The following is a 20909-nucleotide window of genomic DNA, read 5'->3' as shown; positions in this document are numbered from 1 at the left end:
TGCATTTTTTTCTGAAGGATATAAAGTCTGAAACTCGTACGCAGGTCATAACTTAGACAGTTCAACCGTAAGTGATTTGCCAGAAAAGCACAAATTGTACGAGGAACAGACCAAAAGTATGAGGTTCAAAATCTGGACAGGGTATGCACGTAGTAAAGCAACGCTGACGGTCAAGCACCTCAATTTGTAAGAAGAATCAATATAATGATAATCAGACATATCTCTTAAACTGTCTTGATTTTTGTCACATATTTTTGGGTCCGTTCCTCATAAAATGTTTGGTTTTCTGGCAAATCACTCAAAACCAGTCACTAAATAATGACAAACATTTTAGTTTCCCACTCCATACCCTTCAGAAGATACATACTAACACAATAGGTTTATTCTAGCAATTTTCTAAATTTGTAAGTGCAATATTTAAAATTTGTCTCTATTTATGGGCCTTTGTCTCGGATAGTTTAACGTTCTGACCAGATTTTTTGCGCTTAGAAGTTGAGAGGTATGTAATCAGACTTGTTTTACATAATCACGTCCAGTAATGACGTACGCACGATTTCAGCACTATGCAGTAACCAAAACAATACAACTAATCAACCGATGGTCCCTTAAGCCAAACTATTAAAAATAACAAGGCAATGGCCATCTCTGATTTGTTTTTCACATTCTAATAATAAAAAAATGCGAACTAGCTTATACAGCTACTGTTAGTATTAACGTATTTTGCTCTTCAAGACAGCAAAGAAAAACAATTAAGTTAAATCGGAGACTGCCATAGTCGCAAAAATTATATCGTAAATTCAAACACGTGATCAGAAAATAAGTCGCACACCTACGTCTTTCCTTGTTTGCGTGCTTTACCAACATTTCTCATTTCGCGAGTGTTCGTTGACAGAAATTTATCGGGTTTGTTGGACATATTTGGATTTTATGGCGTAATTGCCGTTGACAGGTATACACATGTATTGGAGAAAAAGGGAGTTGGTAACCAGTTTATGTGCTTGGCGAGTGACTGAAAATGTAACGATAATAATAAAAGAAAATGGGGGTGGAGGGGTTACTTGTGATGCCTGCATTATAGGTAGCTAGTTTAATATTAGACAGGCGACCTTTTGCTTGCGTTGAGGATTTGAGCTGAATATGATCGTATTATGGATAGTGCATGGGAAAAGTTTTTTTTTTTCCAATTATGCGGTGGTGGTGCTGCGGTAGCGTTGTCGCCTCACAGTTAGACGTTGCCCATTCGATTCTCAGTTACAGCGTCTTCTGTGTGACGACATGCTTGAACGAGCGTTCCTTCGTTGAAGGTTGTGTGTTAGGCCCGGCAAGCCAGCACATAAAAACTCTACTGCCAATCATTAGCGGACCGGAGTTCCGCTGTGGCGACCCCTAACCGGGAAAAGCCGAAAGACACAAACAAACAGTGTCAGTGTGTTTTATGTAAGGTATAGTGAATATGCAATATGTTTTGCCTGTCTACTAAGTAACATGTCATCCATTCATTATATGATCTGTTTATGTTAGTCAGTTAAGAAGTTTTATTGTGCGTTTCCCTTCGCATCACATGATGGCATTAAATTGAACATATGTGATTAAATTGAACATATGTGATCTAGGATGGCTTAAGGTATATTAACTGAGCAGTAACCGAGACGTGATGTGGTGTATTGAAGATTTACCCGCGGTTGGCGTGATTAAATAAAGCCATCCGTGGGTAAATTTCACTATACCGCAATCACGGAGTCTGTTATTGCTGTTCATATTTAAGTAAATATGAAATAAGGCATGATTGGCATGCTTTGCATATTGGCCACTGACGTCATGCATACAGTGATTGTAGTTGAGCAGCATTTCCAACAGGTTTACTAACAATTATTAAAACAAGTTCATCATAACGTTCCTTAGTAAAGGCTGCCTAACTCAGCTGTTCATCTACATTCATTGTATGCATCATGCATAGCATGCCAATATCTACATTTATCCTTCCTTTGTGTTGTGTTGGTTATTTATGAGAACAGCGGCGTGTCAACCAGCTGGGGCGGGGTTTGGGCGGCGTTTGCATCTGCGCATCTGGTGAGCCAGTAAAGTAAAATGTCGCCAAAATGCTTACTTTTCTTAAATAATGCCTTTGTATAATTAATGTCTTTGTATAACGGCATATTACTGTTTTTCCTCCATATTGCTTCCTTGTGTTGATGTACTGCGCATGCGTGTGGGACTTTCGTTCCTGTGCATACCCAGTACATTTGAAACGGAAACAACGGAGAAAAGAGTCTCTGTTGCTCCGTGTATTTTATTTATTAAAAAAAAAAAAAAAAAGTGTTTGGACACTTTATACCAACGGAAAAGGTCTGGGCGACCGGACCTTTTTACGTTGGTATGTGGGATTTTACAACAGGCACGCTGGCCAATCAGTGTATACGTTTTGGAATATTAATGGCGGTCATTGTATAATGTGAGATGTAATATAATGGAACTGGATGTTGTGCGTATTTGTCCAGTTATGCAGTGTGCCACATATAAATAGTTTGGTTCATAAAGCCCTTTGAGTGCATGTAACATACTTCGACTTCCTTTGCTGGTGGCAGTCCTAGAAAGTTATACTCAAGGGTGTTAGGATCGGTATGAGGTGGGACTTTTGTCAGTACATATCCTGTTTCATTCAGCACTGTGTATACTTACACATGTAATCTTTGTTGTACATGTAGCTATGATGTATCCTACTTTAGTGGCAGCTACATCCTGTGACCACTGCTGGTGGTACATTGAGTGATGCTTATGCAGCTCAACATGTATCCATTGACACGTACCTATACCTGTTTGTACCAGATATGTCGTGTGTGCAGTAGCAAACCTGTATAAGAAACTCCTGACAAAAAATTGTGATTCATACAATAACAGTTATTCCAAAACTTGCAGTTCCAACTTTAAAGCTTTTTTTTTAATATTGACTCTTGAGATTGCTGTAGTACTGAATAGGGGCATAGCATGAAGTATGACAGCTTTGAACTTACGAACTTAGTATACAGTTCATTACAGTTGCACATTATTCTCTTCAGAAAGTTGGTGCCCTCCGAGCTTAAACAGGCACTCCCCTGCTCCTTTACCATATATATATCCTGAGACTAACTTGTGATCGTATAAAGAATGGTATTTCCATTAAGTTTATTTAATTGCTGCACACTGGAATACAGACACACACACGCTGTGTATATGTTCATCTCTTCATTAATATTGGATGTTTACAGTGTATTTAGAGATGCAGGTAACTCAGTAGTGAATCCTACTGCTCCTGTACGTTAAGTAGTTACTGGACATCATTGCATTGCAGTACTATACCTACAGCTTGTGGTTGAGAGTGTAGAGGGCAGGCTTTGCAGAGGATTCCTGTTGGTGGGACATTGTATCTGGTAATGTTGTGCTCAGACTAGTGACAGTACCTAGCTCACTGACGTGATCCAGGTTAATACTTGGATGTTTGTATGCATATTGTGAGGCAGTACATGGTGATGGTGTAGGTGGATGGAATTTTGCCACATATTTATTTAATTGTTGGGGTATCTTCTCATAGGAGTATTATCTTTTGACAGTGTGAGGGGGCTGAATGAGATGTACACAATTTTAACATGCTAAATATCATGATAGCGTGTACCATGTCCACTACTTTGACTGAGCTACCAGTCACTGGGCTACATATGTTGGGTCCCTCTGAGCTACCATCTCATTTATGTTGTATGGGGATGTGTTTTGAAAGAGTATAAATTTTGGAGATGTAGGGACCTTATGATCCACTTATCAGTCCCAGCAAATGGGGTGTGCTTTATTGACTGTTTTCCTGAAGCTTGTTCAGCCTAGTTGTAATTTTTCTGATCAACTTTTTAAGTGGGGGTCAAAGCTCCTCACAACATTTTGTAGGGTTATAGATCTCTGTACACCCTCCTTCTGCTCTTAAGATTGCTTTATTTATTTGATTTCTTGGGGAAGATGGTTTTGAGTAGGTAGTCCATGATTAGACAGACTTTTGGGAAAATAGGCATCAGTTAGAGAAACACATATGGTACAATGAAGTAGTAACACTCCTTAAACAGTTGGCTGTCCAGCAGTGACATTTGCCTGTCCTGTGATGTTCCTTATGTAGACATTGCTTTGCATCCTGTCCTCACCGGGGGTGCTGTGGGTCATAGGTACACTGATTGACAGTACAACATATGTATTCAGGTTAGCTGTAGGACAGCTCTCTGCTGTGCATTGTCTGCTTGGTGCATTTACTCAGACTAGTGCATGGCTAACTCTTCAAGATACTACTCCTAGTGTGTTCACTGCAGTACATGTACTGTGGGTCCTTGCTGCTGCTGTTGCAGTGTTCACTGCAGTACATGTACTGTGGGTCCTTGCTGCTGCTGTTGCAGTGTTCACTGCAGTACATGTACTGTGGGTCCTTGCTGCTGCTGTTGCAGTGCATGTATGTTTTTTGCAGCTGCCCTGTCTGATATCTAGTGTAGACTTTCAGCATATGTTGTAGACCTTGAGTGGTGTGAGGTGTTCTTTCTAATAAATCACTTTATGCATGCTGATCTGGCATCCTTGCTTGGTAACCCAATGTCATTATAGAGTTGTCTTATGCAATGTCTATTGTAAAGAGCATTACTGACTGCTATGTTTTCTAGATCTTAAAACATAACTTATCTAAGCTGTCTGTTAGACAGTAAAGATGTCCTAGTACATTAGGGCTTGCTTTGTTACAGGTGCTATTTTTTTCTGTTTTAAAAATTTCCAAGGCTGTATGACCTGTGAAGTAATGTGGAGGAAGAGCCCTCCCCAGCAAAAGAGACTGTTTCTAGTGTTTTGTTTTGTGCAGTAGTTTTTAAGACTATGACTTGGTTTGCTGTAGCTATTGTAATTTAAGTTTTTACATATTGATTAAGGACTATGCAACATTTTACAGTAGATCCCTCAATGTGTGATATGCCATAAATGTCCTGTGACATTTTGGCTGGTCCTCTCATCTTATTGTGAGCTGTGTCGCAGCATGCTGTGCAATGTGAGATGTAGTAGGGACATCTGTTTGCATGGACTGGACTATGTGTCTCTACTGGAGGTGCTTGTGTACCTTACCTCTTGCATTAAGCGACACTTTCATTCAGAGCCCCTGTTTGGCTATGTACACTATTATATTTATCCCCTACTGCTTTGTGGGAGATGGCAGATTGAGATAATCATCCTGTGTTCTACAGAACGATATCTTTATTACATAGCTGACTTGAACACTTCCATCGGAAACCATCTTTATTGTTACATTGTGTTTCTCTTGTTCCCTAATTTTTCCAAATCCATTTTGATGTTCTGCACTATGTTCTCATATGTGTGTGTATCTGATTACATTATTGTATAATCTTTGCTGACAAGATGGTTCCGTAATATTTTTCCATGGATAAACACCCATCTCACATAATGCCCAATGTGTGTGACATGCACACTTCCAGGATGTCACTGGCAAACATGACAATGCCATCGCCACTGCAGGTGAGCCAACATTTGATCGAGACATGCTTTTTTTTTTTTTTTTTTTTTGTGTATGTACCTTGATTTGGGGCACTTGAAGGACCTTGATACATACATTGGTGCAGTATTGAAGCATGGTATATGCCATTCCATGTGCTGTAGCATACTGTTGAGGACTGCAGCCATTATGTGGATGTCTGTGAGATAACTGCAGCCTTCCCAGTGGGTCACTGACACAATTTTGTTGCCAAGATGCAGAGTGCTGTAGAGACTTGTTTACATTGTGATGGGGCTGTTATTGCTGTCCTGTAACAGTCAGATATTCACGGCACATTGTGTATAAAACAAGTCTCTTCAACACTTGATTGGTTTAGGATCTGCTTGTGCAGAATCTGTTTTTGTTGTACTGCATTGGAATATGTGGTACCAGTTCAGTTTTATACTCTTTGTCATGTTTGGACTTAGGTTATATGGACAAAACAAACATGATATTGTTGGATAGCCTTTCTTTGTATGTCAAGTAATTACAAAATAGCCTGAAATGAAGAGGCTTGGTCTTATTGTAAAGGACAAATCGGTATGTATTGTGGTGTTGATGGATATTAATGCCTGCAGTAATCCCATGCTTCTTAAGTGCAAAAAAGATGTCTGTCTAAATTAATCCCGTCTTTTCACTGTTTAATATTCTGTATGGAAGGTTGGGTTTATACAGTAACTACAAAGGTTGTACAGTTGTTTTATATTGATTTTGTTTTCTTTAGACGACTCCATGCTGATCTTTGTGCATCACTGAAATATGAAAAACTTTTTAAAAGAGTGATTATGCTATAGGAGTAGTGTGTGTTTTATGGACTTGTCATTGTGTCAGTGCTTAGGCAGATGATCTCCTTTCTGGAATGCTTTAAAATTTGAAAGAGGAGTTGCATTTTTACCAACTAGTATTTTGTCTGATGCCAAGTGCTTTGTTTGGTTTGAGATTTTAATGTCAATTGCTTCTGCATTGTAAGTGATTGACATAGTATTAGCTAAATCTTTCTTTAGTTTACCAGTGCAAAGTTTGTTTAAATTGTTGATGTTTCACGAAGTAGCTTGATAGTCATTTTGTATGGTCCATGTATAATTTAGTGGAATGTGTCCTGAAATTAGTTGTGTGTGTTGTTTGTGTCCAGGGTTTGATTGCTGGTATTGAATGTAATGATTCATAGTTTAGTACTAGGCTATTTGCCCTGGGGCATTTGTAAGCCTAGCCATAGTGATGTGGCTTTCGCCACCCCATGAAATGGTGCAAAAAATGCACAGAATAGATTTAGAATACTATGCCTCTGTCTAGTAGTGACACAATGAAGGTCCCCTTATATAATAGAATTAGTTTACTGTGCCCCTGTCTAGTAGTGACACAGATGTGACCCCTGGGGTAAACTTACGATCTCCCATCCACTCATCAAGATTTCTCTTGAAGAGAGTCAGTGAGGGGCTTTGCCTAATATGAACTGGGATCTTGTTCCAGAGCATGGGAAGCCTCTGGGTTATGAATCTATCCCTCCAGCATGTCCTATTCATACTTGTGCCGAGGTTTAAGTCTGTAGCTCTCGTGGACCTGATGGATTTGGATTTTTTGAGGTGGAGCATGTCCATCAGTTCCTGATTGGACATGGCCTTGTACGTCAGGCAGAGATCACCTCTGAGCAGGTGGTATGCTACTGAATAGAGCTGGAGTTTCTTTAGTCTGGCAGAATAAGACATATGTTGGAGACCCTTGATCCTCTTGGTGAGGTACTTTTGTGGTCTCTCCAGCTGTTGCAAATGCTGGGTGAGGTACATACCAAATGGGGCATTGTACTCAATCATGGGTCTGATGAGGGAGGAGTATAGGGGTACAATGACATCCTTGGATCTGGATGCGAATCCCTTCATGATAAGGTGTGCAAGGTAGAATGTTTTTCTAACCACTTTGGCAACGTGGGTGTCAAATGAGAGGTCGCTGTCGACTTGGGTCCCTAGGTCTCTGATTACTTTTTCCGTACTCAGTGGGTTGCTGTCTATGTGATAATTTGTGGGTACTTTGTTTTTCCCAAAGGGGATGACCATATATTTTTTGGCATTTTAGTTTAAGGCCATGACTCCAGCACCAGTTGTCTGTTTCTGTGAGGCCTTTTTGTAGGATGTATGTGTCCGCTGGTGTATCGACTATGGCGCCTAGTTTGCAGTCATCTGCGAACTTTGTCAGCCACAACTCTCCCATGTTTGCTTTAACATCTGAGAAATAAATGCCGAACAAGAGGGGTCCCAGGACAGATCCCCGTGGGACACCACTTGTGACTGGCTTTGAGTCTGACATTGCTCCAGCGATTTTAACTTTATGGGTTCTGTCCTTTAGCCAGTTTGCAACCCATCTATTGACATAAGGGTTTACGTTTAAGCTGTTGAGCTTATCTATGATGCCTGAGTGGGGTATTGTGTCGAAGGCCTTAGCCAAGTCCAGGTAGGCTGTATGGACTGCTTTGCCCTCATCAATGGCTCTAGTGACTGTTTCGAAAAAGTCAACCAGGTTCAAAAGGCAGGATCTGTCCTTTACAAAGCCGAACTGGGTGGGGTCAAGTGTCTGTAGGTCCCCAATGTCTCTGTTTATGAGTTCCATAGCTTTGCAGACCAGGCTGGTTAAGCTTATGGGGCGGTAGTTCCCAGGGTCTGTAGAGGTACCCCCTTTGTGGAGTGGGACCACTGTTGCTGTACGCCAGTGTTCAGGTACATATCCTGTAGTAAGGCTAAGGTTAAATAGCATTTTTATGTGCGGGTTTAGCTCCTCTTGGAGTTCACGTAGCACGCAACCCGGGATACCGTCAGGTCCCATTGATGCTGTGTTTTTAGCTTTGTTAAGGGCGGTTCTCACTTGGACATCTGAGATGACAGGGAGATTACATTCAGCTGGGATAAGTATTTGGAGGGAGGGGAGAAATTTGCACTGAACCTGTCAGCCAGAATGTTGGCAATATCTGTGGGTTCATTCAGAATTTGGAACTTCAGTTCTCTAACAGTCTCCAGGAGAAGTCTCCTACTGCACCTTACCTTAATTCTCTTATGTGGAACTGTATTCTAACCTGTATTTAAAAAAAAAAAAAAATTGCGCGGTAGTGGTGCTGCGGTAGCGTTGTCGCCTCACAGCAAGACGTTGTCCCGTTCGATTCTCAGCTGGATCGTTTTCTGTGTGGAGGCATGCGTGAATGGGTGTGCCTTCGTGCGTCAGGGCTGGTAACTTGGTACGTAAAAATCCACTACCAAATATTAGCGAGAAAGAAAAAAAACACCTGTATCTCACTATTCGGTATTTCCCTGTACCAGTTTATCGCATTCTATTTTATGCTGTATTTCTCTGACTATAAAAATGATTGTATAGATTTGCATGTCTGTAATTGTCATTGGAGCTCTTCTCCCTGTGCTTCCACTGAAAACGGGCTCTTCTTGGCTGAGTTGACTTCCCTGGTTATCAGACTGAAATAAATAAATATAAATAATACCACACTTCTCTATACCTCAGGAGATACTGAATAAAATCATGTTTTACTTTTTTCTAGGAACACTTTCATTTTATTCAGGACTTAGTGAATTATCTTTTTTTTTTTTTTTCAACTTTTGAATAAATTCTGAGGCAAGCAGTTCTTTTCTTTCAACATGTTTAGTGGCACTTGTAAGACTCAGATACTTAATCTCGTTTGCCAACTCTGTTTATTTAGAGAATTAAAGACACAAACAAAATTATGACGCTGTGATAACATCTTGAAAACTTATTATTTTACTAAGAATTTTTTTTTCAGGTGTTGGAAGAAACAGAAGTGCTCCAATAAAAACTAAAATACAAATTTATCAAGTTTTCTATTAAAAAAAACTAAAAAAAAAAAAAACAAGCTTGCATGCTTGTAGGCACTTATCAGATTTAAAGACCAAAGTTTGACCCCAGAAACCTGGATTGTAGTAGCAGTTTGGGCATTTGTTGGCAGTGGCATGCAGGGAAGATGGCATCCCATCCTTGGGAGGGACAATTTGAGTTGTAGGTTCTCTCAACCGTTTGGAGAAGGGGTGGCACAGCATAAAGTGACTGAAGAGGAATGTGTTTGGCTCACCAGGCCATGAATGTTGTAGCCTTCATCTCAGCAATTGCATGTGGAAGGTATATTGGCTTCACAGGGAAATGCTGGTCACATGTCACCCACTAACTGTAGAGACTATGGCCATAATAGAAATGCCTTCATTGCCATGATGCCATTGTGAGCACCAATCACCTCCTTGGCTGTCATGATGGTGGCCCTTCCTGATGGCAAATGTGTATGTGCTGTGGGAACCCAGTACAGGGAAACAAATGGGCCGAAAGTCCAGTAAGGGGTGGCTTGACGATCAGCAAAAAGCTCATAGATGTATGTGCCTTATTTATTGTTTAGGATTTTAGACTTGCATACATATGGTTCTTCCAGTGAACCCATTTTTGTTGCTGGACACATTTTGTACCACCTCATGACTGTTAAAATATAACCTCTGTGTCTGCTGCAACAATTTTAGCTTGAAGCAAAGCTTTGCGTGTCCTCAGGTGAATTTGCCTCTACAACCACCTCTGATCATCATTATACTGCATTTTCTCTCTGCAAGTAAGAAAAGCAGTGTTATAATTAAAAAAAATATATATATACAATGGATGTAATGGACAGTTGGTGGTTATAGGGACAGTGTTAACTAAAAAACATACAGTCTGTTAGGAGCTGTGAACGGTAGAATTTGTATAGATCTATTAATTCTCCTATAACTATTGTGGACAATGGAATTCTGAGTGAAGTGACATCCTTCAGTCTAAGCTGCTGTATCTATGGATTCATAATTTGGTTGTTTATATGGAAGTGTGCTAAGCAAGAGTATAAAGATTTGTTAGCTAGATAAAATTTCCTGCTGTTTTTAAGTTATCATGCTTTGAAGTTATTATCTTTGACACTAGTTTGAGGTGTTTATTTTGGCACCTGGATGCAGGTATCATAACTTTTTAAAAATATACTGCCATTAATTATTAATTTAATTTAAAGCCAATACTCATGTATTCCTCAAGGTGTGCATTGGTACTGCATGTGTTAGTGTTTTTAAGCTTTATAATACCTCCTTTCTTTGAGGTATTTAGACATGCAGAGAGATTAGAAGTAATGAATTGTATACAGAGGGATTATGCCAAAAGAGTGGAAAAAATACATGGTTTCACTGTGAGAGATTAAAGAAGCAGAAGTTTTGAGGACTTCCTGTATGGCTCAGTAAAGCGTAAAGCAATCCTCCCTTTCCTCATCAGAATGTAATATGTAGGAAAACAATATTAAATCAAAATCGGCCAGCCTATAAATTGACAGGGAAACTAAGTGCAGCAGTTGGAACCATATGAAGAAAAGTTACCAAAACTAAAAATAACATGTCCCTTTTCTGGATATACTAGTATAGCACAGTATACCATTACCTCCAGAATTGCCACAATAGCTGAATCAGGGGAAGAAACCCAGGTCACACTCTTGAGAGTTCCTGGGAGAAATTAAGAAAATTAACTTGATCCTGGAGAAATTCATGACTGGCAAATTTAGGTACTGAGATGTCAAATTGGTGCTCCATAACCAACCAGATGGCATCCAGGACAACATCCAAGAAACCAAGCAATCACCCCTGAGGGCCAAACCTTCTGAAGCCAGGCTGGATGTGTTAGAGAAAGTTCTCCATGACTAACAAGACAGATCAAGAATAAAGAACCTGTTATTTAGCAGAGTTCTGGAAGGTGCACAGGGAAAACACTGTGCACAATTAATTGTTCAGCTGCTTTCCAGATAGACTGACCTACCTGAGAACACCAACCTGAGAACACCATTAGGATTGAATGGGCCCATCGCACTTCCGTGGGACCAGGTAACCAGAGAAACCCCAGGCAAATTGTGGTTTGCTTTAAAACTTACCTTTGGAAAACAGATGAAAGGTGGATGCATGGTTAAGCACAGATATTTACTGACCTGGATTTCTCTCCTACAACAGGAAGAAGGTGATGTTCTTTCCTCCTCGTAATAAGAATGCCAAAACATAAAAGCCTCCACGTTAGATTAGTGTCCAACTGTCTGTAAAGTATAGCTAGCTTTTGGAGCCAAAACTATAGAAGATATTACGGAAGCACTTTGGAACATGGAAAGTAACCAGTGCCAACACAGAGGAATTCAATGCAATCCCCACAACACAATCAAGATGTTTGGCAGGGGAGTAGTACCATGGATCAGGTCACTGGCAGGTCAGGATGATTTCCTTAATTTAAAAAAAAATGTCAAATTTTGAAGGAGAGGGTTGAAATCTCCCAACAGCAAAGAAACACATTACCTAATAGTGGTAGTAAAATACTGCAGCTTTCTCTCACCAAAATAGTCCCCTCTGCTCAACACAACATCACAGGTTAAATCTGACCGGTATTCAGCAGCATTCACATTTAGGGTAAAACTTGATTTACCACAAAACCCCTCTTCCTTTTGAGACTATTTATAGCAAATCTGCTGTACCTAACTGATAACCTGATGAAATTTCAGCTTCTTCCTCACCTCGATGACAGCATAGTACATGCTGCCACGTGCATCTTTTTGATGAACTGTTGTCAGTATTTTAAAAGTAATTGAAGAACCTAGCATGAGAATAGATCAGCCAGCATCAAAGGCAAGCACACTACCTTTTGAGCCACTGATGTTGGTAAAGTAGAACATGTAAAGGCATGATGAGAGCATTAAAGTTAGTCTGTATTCTGAAGATGGGGGGTACTTAATGTCATTGGTCCATCACAGTAAAAAATAAAGAATTCAAAATATTTGGGCTTGAGTGGAAATTCATGCATGAAATGACCAGTTCTCACTATCTACAGTCAGATGGACAAGTAAGTGGAGAGAGCTATACAAACACTGAAAAATCAAGAAAGAATGTGCAAAAAATACAATGAGATTTGTAATCTTGCAGTTTTGAGAAAAGAAGTAGTTTACTGTAGTGACTCCATGTTTCACCAACTCAACTGCTAATGAAGAAAAGATTGAAAATCATTATAACTTTGCCAGTCTAGGGGGCATAGGGTGATAGGGTGAAGCCCTGACTGTAACCCAGAGCATCTGTATTCGATAAGCAGCGCTGACACTAGAAGGGTCAAGCTGGAGAGGATGGTAGTGAGGGTCCATCATCACCCCCCCCCCCATCCTGGGGGGAGGGATGCGGTTCTGCATTCCTTCTTCGGTGACAGCTAGAGGGAGCATTAGGTATTGGTACCATGAGCATAAGCCTTGCTGAGCAGTGCACCTGCTGTGCCCAGGGAGTCATGTTCAGAAGCAAGCATGCTCCCCAGAACTTGCAGTTATCGTAGAGCTCAAGGAAGCTGCTGCAGGTGATAGGTCACTAGAGGAGGGGATGGGTAACCAGTCATAAAATACACCTGTCCAACTCCCTACCACCCAAATCTCACCTCAATAGAAGGGAGTTCACTCCATGCAGGTAACTAATGAGACTTCTGACTCTTGCCTTGTTCAGGGTTGGTCCTAGCTATTCTTGACTGGTATACTATTTGGGCTTGGCCTGTGAGATGATTGGTCCAGTTCTGAGCCCTCTAAGTGGTGATCAAATGGGTCAGATGGGTGTGGGTATAGGAGCCTTTAAGTCATCTTAACAGTTGGGGGAACAAATTACAGATATGTGAAAAGCAGTGCAAAGTTAAGGGGTTACTGGAGAGCAATCAGATGAGACAGAAATATTATTATGGTAGTAATTGCCCCAAACTATCTCATTTACAGGTTGGAGTCAGAATACACACACAAGTCATGGGAATTTTTGGAATGTAACACTGTTATTGGTCAGGTGGCCAAACCAAGAACCACCAGGAAGACTAGCAACTGAGATTGACATGTACTCTTACAGCAAAATAAAGACCGACTAAAGAAGCAAAACAAAGACTGTCTAAAGCGTTGCAGAGAGAGAGAGAGACGCTCCTTTGGCTGTGTCTTCAAGTAAAGCTGCCATGCAACATGACCTGTGTCAAAAACATGATCAAATTATTTCTATAAATTGTTCCTTTAAATATTTCAGGTATGGAAAACCTTTGAGGAACCCCAACATATATACAGACTTGCTGCCTATATGAAGTTGCATGTCATGTGATACACGAGTGTGTCATAAATTTTGGATGGTGTGGTGTAGCAGTAGTAGTGATAATTTTCTACATGGAAAAATATCAAAGCACTTAAAGTAATTTACAATAAACTACCATGGCATTACAGTGTGGCACAAGTCAGTGAGACACACTGGGACACTTGCTGAGTTGGCACTCCACCATCACGAGTTTGCCTCAAGAGTATGCTTTCTCCTTCATCTTAGTATGAAGGTGGCCTGCCATTCTCTACCAGAGCCAGATCTAGCACAAGGTGACTTAGGAAGCTACCTAGAGCCTAGTGCTGGCTGAGGGACCCAGAGATTAATTTCCTTTTTGCTTCTTTTCTCCATGATAAGTGCACAGATGGATTCCTGTTTTGCTCTTTGACTTTAATGCATAGTGTGCATACGTAGAATTAAGGGCACACAGAACCAGACCATTATGAAAAGCCTGGAGATAACTTTTTGTACTGCATTGCATTATGGTCCAATGAAAGAAGACGGAGGTTAGTGTAACATGGGTGTTAGGTGTGTGTGTGTGTGTGTGTGTGTGTGTGTGTGTGTGTGTGTGTGTGTGTGTGTAACACTTAGGGCACTGTCTAGTTAAGTGAATTCACACAGACTTAAACCCTGTACCTTCAGAATGGCAGTTCTTAATCCTCCACACCAAGTGCCAGGCATTCTTCTATTTTTTGGTGGTCAGTCACTGAGGATTGCAGTTTGTCAGTGAGTTTCATAGCTATGTGTTTATAAAATACATGTTGTGAAAACCTGCCTCTCTGTCAACTTTTAAGTAATATAGAATAGTCTGCTCTTATCTCTGTCTCCGGTTTTGCAGAACATCTCTGATTTTGCCTCATATTTATGCCCTGCTTTGTCCTTGAACAAATCATTTAGCCCGACAGTGCTTTGGAGTAACTGGAAGTCTGGGCTAGGCTTCTTAGGTGTCCCCCTGGACTGCATGCCTAGTAACTACCTAGTTGTTTTGGTGTAAAGCAAAGTAATGGATTGTAGTAAACGGGAGTATCCTCATTTGTCCCATGTTATTTGGATGTGACCCTTGATTTCCTTGCTGTGTTGAATCCTGGCAGTGTGTTTATTATTTAACTGTGAATAAATTTGTCACTTTTAGCCACTACTTCAGAGACCCAAAAGAATTAGCAACACATTGAAGAATTTTTTAAGTCAGATTTATTAAACACTACAACATCATCATCATTAAAATCAAACAATTCCCCTTTGGTAGCATGGTAGAATGTTAACCTATGTAATTTATACTATTTATAAATGAAATTATAACTCATTTACTAAACAGGCCAGTATGTTAGACCGTGCACCAACCACCATTAGCAGCACCCCCAATGCTCACTATTGAAACCACAGTTGCTAAGCAACGTAACACCACTCACTTGACTGTGCAAGGAAACGGTGTGTAATCTAACAAAAAAAAAGGAAAGAAAGAAAGGCCAACACCTCTGCCATGTAGGCTGGTCTGGTTTGAATCACTGTGCCATGAGTTGCATATTGCTTGCTTACCTCCTCCAAAGGTGATAGCAATAGACTCCCATCTCCTGTTTCCATGAGAGCACCATTGGATGTGCCACTGCACTGAATCCAGCCCCCAGTTTTTTTTTCCATCAGGTCTCGCCGCTGCTTTTCTATCTGTCCAGTAAACAATCAAAGTGTCCAATTATGACTAATAACTTCTTACCTAAAACCAAGAAGACAACATTAATACCATCAGCCATCATACCATCGGTTACGATTCCATACATGTCCTACCTAGTGTAATCCAACTGCTTTCTTGTGTCCGATCGGTTACCCTATCCAAAGGGAATGAGAGGCATAATTGCCCCCAGTAATCCCCTGCACCTACAAAGCTCTCCTAATCCAACTAACATATACCTGAGCATCTGTTTGCTTTCCAAAGCCACCATGAAACACCAGACCTTCTGTTTCCCACACACCTCATGCCACATAACAAATGAAATGCCCCTCATTCCTCAGTAACACCACCTGTCTACATTTTCCTTCCTGATCGGTCTTTGATCTTTTTAACCTGGTGGCATAATTTTTGGCTCTTGCCAGTGTAAATTGACTAACATTTCACTTACCCGATTCACTTACCCGAAATGCCCTCACATATAAAAATTGATAGAGTAATCCATAAAACATCGTCCAAATAAGAATAAGCAACACTGTCAAACCTTGTAACAGCAGTGGCAACATATGGCTGCCCAAAGGTAACATATTCTCACTCAACTTAGGCTGCATTCCACCTTTTTAACGTGCACAAAATCAGCCAAGACTTTGCCACATCCTTAAGGTCTGATAACTTAGCCATCACCCCCAATGCTGCCAAATGAACCCTAATACTATGTACTGCATCAACTGATTTCCATTTCTGCACCAAGTACCTGACCACCATCTGTACATACCAGTCCTCTCCCCCACAGGCAAAGCCAGAACAAAATTCTTAAAAACTTTAAGGGCCTTCAGACCACTATTGCTGTACATCCAATTCAATTGTATCCAGTCTCCTATATCACCTTGGGCACTGTGGTGTGACTTGCCTGAGTTCTTGATGCCAACCTATGGAACCCATGAAGCTGAAAGTTTGTCTTGACTGACAGTTTATCATTCAAATGACCAGGGATATACTCAAAACAATGCAATACAATCTCTCTCAATTCTTGCACCAACTTTGATCTCACTTTCCTTTACTAAGACCTAATCCATTGCCATATTATCCAAATTAAAAACACATTTTTATTTCAAAATTGCAACTCAGCCACCATTGATGCCCAGGTTAGCATGCCCTCTAAAAGGTGATTACCTCTGTCCCTATCTCCACCCCTTTTACTTAAATCTAGCCTCATCCTTCACACCTACATCACACCTCTACTCCACCACTCCACCCCTACTTCAGTTGCACCACCCCAAACTCTTCCACGCACACTCCACTTACACACTCTGCTGCCATAACTACTCCTCATACATTCACCCACCACACTCTACTCCCCACTATAATGCCTTTCATAATCCACATTTCTCCTTGCTCTTACTATTTACCTCACTCTCCTTCTAACACTCTCACTTCACTTAACCTACTTACCTCCCAGACCCACATCTGCTACAGCCACCTACTGTGCCACCCCTCCAGCTACTCTGCAGTCTGCTCCACTTACCTCCCCAACCTACTACAGCCACCCCCTCCAGCTACTCTGCAGTCTGCTCTACTGTGGCAAGGGTGCAGGGTTTGAATATTTCCATCTTCATTTATTTACTGTGTGACATTGGGAATCTGGTCTAGGCTCCTTAATAGCCTCTTGGACTGCATGCCTAGCAACTATGAACCTGTTGTCCTTCTTTGCCAGACATTCCCCTACGGCATAACTGATCTAGTTCGGGAAATGTTATGGTAATACCAACTGCACACCAATTTTTAATGTAACATAGGCAATGTATTCTTCACGGGTAGCAATGAAATACTGAAATGCAAAGTTGTGTGCCAACAGAAACCTCTGCATTATTAATCGTTCTCTTTAATGTGGAATTATTCTGATGGCTTTTTCTTCTGCATAGATTGTTCATAATAACTTAATATATGTTATCTGATGGTTAATATTTCATGCTTTCATAAATACTTTTCCCTGTAAACTGAGCTACACGTAGATGCACATAGGATCATAGGAGGTTACTAGGCTATTGGCCCTGATGCCCTTATAAGCCTAGCCAAGAGTTTAGCCCATATTTAGACTAGTCAGCACCCAAACCCCTGTCCATCTGGGACACGGGTAAAATCCCAGGGGTGTATTTTCTGTTTCCCATCCAGTTGTCCAGGTTGTGCTTAACAAGGGATAATGAGGTACTCTGCTCGACATGGAGAGGGAGTCTTTGGGACACAAATCTATCCCGCCAACAAGTCCTATTGATATCACCGACCAGGTTGACGTCACGTGTATGGGTTGCTCGAGTGGAGCTTGACTTGCGGATATGCAGCAGTCCCATCAAGGCGGGGTCTGAGATTGCTTTACCAAACAGTGGTCACCTCTGAGGAGTCTGTAGTGAGTAGAGGGATATGGCTTTTAGCCTGTCTTGTGTAGGGTAGATGTTTGAGGCCCTGGATTCTCCTGGTGAGGAACCTCTGTGGTCTTTCCAGCTGCTGCTTATGCTTTGCAAGGTACATACCGAAGGGGGCGTTGTACTCAATAATTGGCCTTTATAAGGGAAGAATATAGGGATGTTATAACCTCTTTGTCCATGGATGAAATACCCTTCCTTATGAGGTGTGCCGTGTTGAAAGCTTTCCGTACAATGGAAGCAACATGGTGGTCAAAAGTCAGGTTGCTATCAACCTGGGTGCCCAAATTCCTCACTGCTGATTGTGTAATTAGGACATTGACATCCCAATATATTATCACATTAATAACATTCTCCCCAAAGGGGTATGGGGATGTCATTCTCCCCAAAGGGGATGATGATGCATTTTTTGGCATTCAGCTTGAGGCCATGTTTCTGGCACCACTCATTTGTTTGGGTGAGACCCTCTTGGAGGACGGCCATGTTTCTGGCACCACTCATTTGTTTGGGTGAGACCCTCTTGGAAGACGTCCACATCACTTGGGGAACTGATGACTGTGCCCAGCTTGCACTGGTTTTGGCTTGCACCTCAGAGAAGTATATCCCGAATAACAGAGGCCCCAAGACCAATCCCTGGACTGCTTTAGGTGGCTTCCTCTATTTTTATTAGTTGGGTTCTATCAGTGAGCCAGTTTGCTACCCATCTGGTAACATATGGATTGATGCCTAGTTAAGAGAGTTTATCTACTATGCCTGAGTGGGGAATAGTGTCGAAGGCTTTGGCCAGGTCAAGGTAGGCGATGTGCACAGTCTTCTCCTCGTCCATGGCTTTGGTGACTTGTCTCAAAGAAGTTATCCAGATTTAATAGACATGACCTCCCCTTAACAAAGCCAAACTGTGTGGCGTCATAGATTAGTACTAGGCTAACTGCCCTTGCGAGACATTTTAAGCCTAGCCAGTTTTCCCCTGTGAGATTCAAACCCTGTACCTTGTGTTTGTAAGGCAAACAACTTAACCATTAATTTCCTAATAATCCCTTCCATGGCCCTGCAGAACGGTAAGCAACCGAGTAGAGCTGGAGTTTCTTTAGCCTAACTGTGTAGGGCATCTGTTTGAGTCCCTTGATCCCCTTGGTGAGGTACTTTTGGGGTCTTTCCAGTTGCTGCAGGTGTCGGGTAAGGTACATCCCAAATGGGGCATTGTATTCAATTACGGCCTGATGAGTAGAGGGGCACAATGACCTCTCTTGATCTAGATGTGAATCCTTTCATGATAAGGTGGGCTATATAGAAGGTCTTTCTAACCACTTTGGCAACATGATTGTCAAAGGAGAGATTGCTATCTACTTGGGTCCCAAAATCCCTAATTACTTCTTCCGTACTTAATGAATTACCACCTATGTGGTAATCTGTGGGCACTTTGTTTTTCCCAAAGGGGATGACTATGCACTTTTTGGCATTTAGCTTTAGGCCATGGCTCTGGCACCAGTTATCCGTCTCTGTGAGACCCTTTTGGAGGATGGTTGTGTCAGTCGGCAAGTCGATTATGGCACCCAGTTTGTCATCTGCGAACTTGGTCAGCCATAGTTCTCCCGTGTTAGCCTGTACCTCAGAGAAATATATACCGAACAAGAGAGGTCCCAGGACTGAGCCTTGTGGGATGCCATTTGTAACTGGTTTAGTCTGACATGGCACCTGTAATTCTGACCATGTGGATTCTATCCCTGAGCCAGTTTGCAACCCATCTTGTGACATAGGGGTTGATATTTAAGCTGGGGAGCTTATTTATGATGCCCGAGTGGGGTATTGTGTCGAAGGCTTTTGCGAGGTCCAGGTAGGCTGTGTGGACTACCTTCCCTTCATCTATGGCCTTGGTGATTGTTTCAAAGAAGTCGACCAGGTTGAAGAGGCAAGTTCTGCCCTTAACAAAGCCAACTTGGGTAGGATCCAGTGTTTGGAGGTTCCCAATGTCTTTGTTTATGAGTTCCATGGTGATACGCTCCATAGCTTTGCAGCTTTGCAGACCAGGCTAGTCAGGCTTATAGGGCGATAGTTTCCGGGGTCCGTTGTGGCACCACTTTTGTGGAGTGGGACCACTGTTGCTGTACGCCACTCCTTGGGTACATATCCTGTAGTAAGGCTGAGATCGAACAGTGACTTTATGTGAGGGTTCAGTTCTTCTTGGAGCTCGTGTAAGACGCAGCCCGGGACACTGTCCGGTCCAATTGATGCTGTGTTTTTTGGTTTGGAGAGGGCAGCTCTCACCTGTGCATCTGTGATGTCAGGATAGACATTTGCTCTTTTGGGGGGGAGAAGTTTGCACTGAACCTGTCTGCCAGGACTGCCAGGATGTTGGCAATGTCTGTAGGTTCAGTGTATTTTTTGTCATTTTGCACTAACTCAGAGCATATCTGGGAGTTGCCACCCAGGTTCCTGACATAACTAAAGAAGGCCTTGTGATTATCTTTCGCGTCTTGTGCAATTTTTCTTTCGAAGCTGGCCTTGGATGACTTTAAGAGGGATCGTAGTTTCTAGCTAGTACTGATCAGAGGTGCCTTCCCTTTTTGGGATTTTGCTATCATGTAGTAGCTTCCTCCTGTTGTATAGCTTATTTATGGCTGGGGTCTAGTGAGTCTTGGTTTTATTTGGGATCACACAATCCATGCATTCCTGTAGGTGTCCATAGAATGCATTTGTAAAGGATTCTGTGGCTTGGGCCGTATTTTCCACTGGCCCGGGGGCTTTGAAGGATTCTACCTTGGTTTTGAGAAGTGTGAAGTTTGCTTTTGTGAAGTTCTTCACCATGGTTTCCTTGGCTGGGGGTGGGGATGGGATATGGATGTCCAGTGAGATTAATTTATGGTCAGATCTTACCAATGAGGGGTATACCTCTGGTATGGAACATAGAGTCCCCATGTTGGTGATGATCCCCTCTTGTGGGAGTGGTGACCAGTTGTTCCATAGCATTTGAGTTTATAAATTCTAGGAACCGTTGGGCGAGGGTGTTGGAGCTTGAGTAGTGCTCCCAGTCTATGTTTCATGCCTGAGTTCATGTAGGATGCAGCCAGGGATGTTATTGGGTGCCATGAAGGCTGTACTTTTTGCCTTTGAGAGGGCAGTGATTACCTGTTCCCTAGAGATAAGGGGTAGAGGGTAGGTAC

General features: G+C 41.7%; 1 protein-coding gene across 1 annotated transcript in view; it reads left to right on the top strand.

The window, feature by feature from the left end:
- Positions 1-698: 698 nt before the first annotated feature.
- BOLA1 (bolA family member 1) overlaps positions 699-20909 on the top strand; it is a 67834-nt gene continuing 47623 nt past the window's right edge. Inside the window, exon 1 of the mRNA XM_044079907.1 lies at positions 699-949. The gene's annotated coding sequence lies outside the window, so the exon portion shown is untranslated. The remainder of the gene's footprint in view (positions 950-20909) is intronic.

The sequence above is a fragment of the Protopterus annectens genome, chromosome 8.part0, assembly GCF_019279795.1.
Source record: "Protopterus annectens isolate FY-2018-M chromosome 8.part0, PAN1.0, whole genome shotgun sequence".
NCBI lineage: Eukaryota > Metazoa > Chordata > Ceratodontiformes > Protopteridae > Protopterus > Protopterus annectens.
The sequence above is the reverse complement of the archived record's forward strand: the minus strand, read 5'-3'. Positions and strand labels throughout refer to the sequence as shown.